Source organism: Engystomops pustulosus, chromosome 5 (assembly GCF_040894005.1).
Source record: "Engystomops pustulosus chromosome 5, aEngPut4.maternal, whole genome shotgun sequence".
Taxonomy (NCBI): Eukaryota; Metazoa; Chordata; class Amphibia; order Anura; family Leptodactylidae; genus Engystomops; species Engystomops pustulosus.
Genome location: NC_092415.1, coordinates 47,888,379 through 47,893,971, shown reverse-complemented (window position 1 = coordinate 47,893,971; position 5,593 = coordinate 47,888,379).

Sequence of the window (5,593 nt, the reverse complement as noted above, 5' to 3'; positions counted from 1 at the left end):
GTCAATAGCCCAAAGTGCCTGTTTTAAGAATTGGAGCATCAGGACTCGTCTCCAAGGAACTAGGTAGTTTGATAAGGTAAATAGTGTTTTAAACAAAAGAAAATAAAAAATTAATTGTTTGGACTGCTGGGTTTATTTGTGTTGGTGCGCTGCAGAAGAGATGACACCACACTACATTATGAGAAGAAGGGAAACTATGTATGCTTGGTCTCACTCACCAAGGCATTGGGGAAGGGTTATCAATTATCTTAAAGTAAGACGAGACAGTCTTGTGCCGCAACCATAAAGCTGGAGCATGGCCTTTCCCTAGCAAGTCACTACCTTTTTATGCAAATCAAACCTGCCAGTCGGTAAAAAGCTGGTACATTACCACGTTGTGGCACAAGAAACCTCTCATGATGTGCAAAACCAATGAGCTTGAAACCTACTGATGCCATTTCTTACAAAAGAACTACTGAAGGTACAGGGACATAACTAAAGTGTTAGGTCCCTTCCACACTAGCGAGTGTGATGCGATGAACTCGCATCACACTCGCAACGCAAGCAGCCGGGAACGCACGGCCCGAACGCTGCACCGCGGGAGTGAACTCAGCATGTCAGTTCACTCCCGCGGTGCAGCGTTCGGGCCGTGCGTTCCCGGCAGCTTGCGTTGCGAGTGTGATGCGAGTTCATCGCATCACACTCGCTAGTGTGGAAGGGGCCTTAGGAACATAATTTCACCATAAATTGGCCACGACCAGGTGCTCCCCGCAACATTTCATGCATTGCTACAGTTTTCTTGCAGCAGTTTTCTCTAACCTCTACAGAAATACAAAATGACTGTCTATTGACATCGATTTGGGACACCTTGCAAAATCTCACCTGGTTGGGTATCTTTGATCATGTAGAAGGTGAGAAATCTGCCTAAAACTACACAGGAAACTTGTTAATGGTCCCAAGGCAACTGGGACCACAATCGCCAAGAAAACCATTGGTAACATATAATTCCGTAATGGTTTAAAATCCTGCAGTGCCCACAGGGTCCCCCTGCTCAAGAAGACACATTGGCTGTTTGGAATTTGCCAATGAACACCTGGATGATTCTTTGAGTGAGTTGGAGAAGGTGCTGTGCTCAGATGAGGAAAAAATTAACCTACCCTTAAAATTATAGACTGTTCATGTCTTTGGTGTCATTTGCAAAATTAGCCAAGGATCAGATAATTCTTTCCTTCAGTGTGTATAACAGAAGTGATAATTCCCGGCAATTTTTCTCTATTGCAAGGGCCGACTTTGGTTCATTGTTGTTATGATTCTGGTTAGAAATGTATCCATTTAAACCCAAATTTCCCTTATGTAGGTAATGAGGAGATTCTAATTGGTTCTCTCCTTCTTTAATGTTGGTTGCCACATATAAAAGTCTGAAGACTTGGGACTGGTGGGATCTTTGATTCCGGGCAATGCGGTAGGGGGGAGCCGCTTCTTGGCAGAACAGTAATGGCCTGTTCCTGGTTACTGAGCACAGTATGGTGTAGACAGGAGGATGTGCTTTGTTTTTAGCACAAGTACAGGCGGTCCCCCTACTTAAGAACACCCGACTTATAAATGGACCTCTGGTAATTACTAATTTACTGTATTTTAGCCTTAGGCTACAATAAACATTAAACATAACAGTTATCACAGGCGTCTGCAATGAAGCTTTATTGTTCATCCCGGTTATTATGACAACCCAACATTTTTAAAATCCAGTTGTCAAAGAGACCCAAAAAAATTGGTCTGCAGTTACAATTATAAAATATACAGTTCCGACTTAAATACAAATTGAACTGAAGAACAAACCTACAGAACCTATCTTGTACATAACCTGGGGACTGCCTGTACCATATCAGAAATGTATATACAGTCTTACTTCAAAATATGCAAACGTCATTTGTCTTTTCTTGGAACAATATAAGGATTGTAGTTTGGGCAGGTTTCTAGTTGTCCCAACACGGAGAATGTGTCCAAATACCATAATGAATTGTAAGGGAAAGGTAAAGGCTCATTCTGTACTACTCTTTTTTTGTCATGATGATGTTTGTTAGCTTACATTAGGTATGTAGTGGAGTGTGCATACGTCCCAAACCTGATAAGAGTAATATAAGGAAGCAAACTCAACATTGTCGGGACGTGCGGTTGTAACCCAGTGCATGAAACACCTGTAGAGAAGCATATAAGGCCGGAAAAAGACTCAAGTCCAACCTTTTAGAATTAAATAAATATTTTTTCCCCATATCCCATGATATTTTTTCTCTCCAGAAAGTCATCCAGGCCTCTCTTGAACATGTACATAGAGTCGGCCATAACAACCTCCTGCGGCAGAGAGTTCCACAGTCTCACTGCTCTTACAGTAAAGAACCTTTGTCTATGGTGATGGTAGAATCGCCTCTCCTCTAGGCGTAGAGGATGCCCCCTTGTCCTGGTCACAGGCCGAGGTATAAAAAGATCTTTGGAGAGATCCTTGTACTGTCCGTTCAGGTATTTGTACATTGTAATGAGGTCTCCCCTCGGTCGTCTTTTTTCTAAACTGAATAATCCCAAGTTTTGTAATCTGTCATTGTATTCTAGTTCCTCCATTCCCCTAATAATCCTGGTTGCTCTCCTCTGCACCCGTTCCAGCTCTACTATATCCTTTTTATACACTGGTGCCCAAAACTGGACACAATATTCCATGTGTGGTCTGACCAGAGATTTGTATAAGGGCAAAACTATGTCTTTATCATGAGAATCTATTCCTCTCCTGATACATCCCATAATTTTATTTGCTTTAGCAGCAGCCGCCTGGCTCTGGTCACTAAATTAAGTTTACCATCCACCAATACCCCCAAGTCCTTTTCAGCTCCAGTTTTACCAAGTAATTGACTGTTTAGAACATTGTACTTTTGTTCCAAGTGCATAACTTTACATTTATTTACATTCAACTTCATCAACCATTTCTCTGCCCACTCCTCAAGCTTCCACAAATCCCTCTGTAATGCTAAACTATCAACCTCAGTATTAGTTACTTTACACAGCTCAGTATCATCTGCAAATATTGAAACTTGACTGTGTAAGTGGCCCCAATACTGACCCCTGTGGCACTCCACTGATAACATCAACCCAATCACATATAGGTAAAACACTGGTATCCAACAGGTTCCATACAATCCAGCATTTTTATTTCAATGTCATTTTAAAGGTAGTGGATAGAGAGACAGAAAGCCCCCAACATGTTTCATCATAAGGCCTCAGTCATGACCATGCCCTGTGAAACAAGATGATGACTGCCAAACAACTCCAGGCATAAGTAAGGGGGGTGAAAGGTGCACAGGTGTCATGTCCGACCATTTGAAGCCATTTGCATCAGTGTGGTCTGAGTACTGGACACTATCAGGCACAAGCGTCATCATCCTTCATGGGCCAAGGGAGCATTTACGCTCAACGCTGCTCACTGATGAAAAATATCGATTCATGTTGAGCGGAAATTACAGCTGCCAATGATGTTGGAGACCCCAACAAAGGGAGAGCTAGGGGTAACCCACTATTGTCATCTGGTGGTGGTGTTACTGTGTGGTCAGATGTGACTAGTCAATACAGAGCTGCCCTACGCTTTGTGAATGGTATAATGGCAATATTTAAGCACATTGAAGTTGCATCATTAAGGAGACTGGGGCACCTCAAATCGAGGGATCTGCACTTTCACCTGAGCTGAATCACATTGAAAACTTATGCGCTCATAACTCTATATCTCACATCCTCAATGACCTGAGGGTAGTCCTTCAAGAAGAGTAGGATGCCATACCTCAGCAATTAGTCAATGAGATGTCATTGTCAAACTGTTATTGAAGTTGACATTGACATTTTTTGTGGCTTCTGTTCTAATAAAAAGTTTGAGATGAGGAAATCAGCAGAGCATATTACAACTTAAATGCCCCACTTTCATGATATACTATCACTGTAGCATCTTTTCACCTTAAAGCCAAATATATCAAACGCTTTAGTTTCACACATTTTTATTAAGGTTATAGGGGTTTACAAATGGTAAGCAAGGGGACACAATATGCCCCATATCCCCATGCAGGGGTTCATCAAGAAAAACAGCCACTACTAGAGGGAATTTCTCACATACAATACATATACAATCACCACTAGCGGGAGCTCCTCACATACAGATTATACAGCCTCCAGTAGAGGAAACTTCTCACATACAGATCATACAGCCATCTCTAGGGGCAATTCTTTAAATATAGATTATGCAGCCACCACTAGGAAAAGCATGTGTGGGCACATTACTTACTGGGGGGCTGTGTGAGGACATTACTTACTAGGGGGCTGTGTGGGCACATTACTGGGGGGGATATGTTGCCATATTACTTACCAGGGGGATGTGTGGGCATATTACCTACCAGGGGGATGTGTGGGCACATTACTTACCAGGGGGATGTGTGGGCACATTACTTACCAGGGTGATTTGTGGGCACATTACTTACAAGGGGTCTGTGTGGGCACATTACTGGGGGCTGTGTGGGCACATTACTGGGGGAGTTTGTGAGGGCACATTACTTACTGGGGGCTGTGTAGGGGACATTACTGAGGGGCGTTTACTGGGGGTAAATGTGTTGGGGAACATTTCTTGGGGAGCGTTCACACGTGGCACCAGGACAGGCCTTGGTTTGATCTCATTTGCATTTCTAGTAAAACACATGTGATCAGTAGCAAGTACCTGGTTTTGTTTAAATGCAAGACAAACGTGTGAGTGCAGCCTTACCGTATTTGGGGGAGATTGTTAGGGGCAGCAGCAGGATAACACTGTCCGGGAACCAAGATGTAGGGACAATGAGGAACATAAGATGTGGTGATGCCTAATGGAGAAGATGGAGTCACTACCATCACCAGGGGCGTTATGACCGGGCCATTAAGAAGAGCAGGGCCTGCAGCTCTCACAGTTCAATATAAGAGCATGTGCCCTGTGCTGCCGCAGGAAGAAGAAAGCGCACGGGCCATATGCTTTTTAGATTGAACTCCTTTAAGCACAAGCCGGGTGCCGGTTGTGCCTCTCCCTCTGAAGTCGAGGCAGTGAGGAAGGGTGAGGGACTCCCGGCTAACATGTCTGCCGGGATCCATAAGCAAAATATGTGGAAGTTTGTACTCCCTGTGCCAGCTCCTCCAGCTGTGTCTCCTCCATCCTGGAAATCATGATGTCCAGACCCTTCACTGATGTCCTGAAGTCTTTAAATGTATTATGAAAACTTCCGCCTCCACCAAAATTAGTGAGTTTATGGAAGCGCCTGAGTGCAGTGTTAGTCTATAACATATGTCGGATGTGTGTGTGTAGTATTTGTGTGTCATATGTGCAGTGTGTGTAGTATTTGTGTGTCATATGTGCAGTGTGTGCAGTATTTGTGTGTCATATGTGCAGTGTGTGCAGTATTTGTGTGTCATATGTGCAGTGTGTGTGCAGTATTTGTGTGTCATATGTGCAGTGTGTGTGCAGTATTTGTGTGTCATATGTGCAGTGTGTGTAGTATTTGTGTGTCATATGTGCAGTGTGTGTGCAGTATTTGTGTGTCATATGTGCAGTGTGTGTGCAGTATTTGTG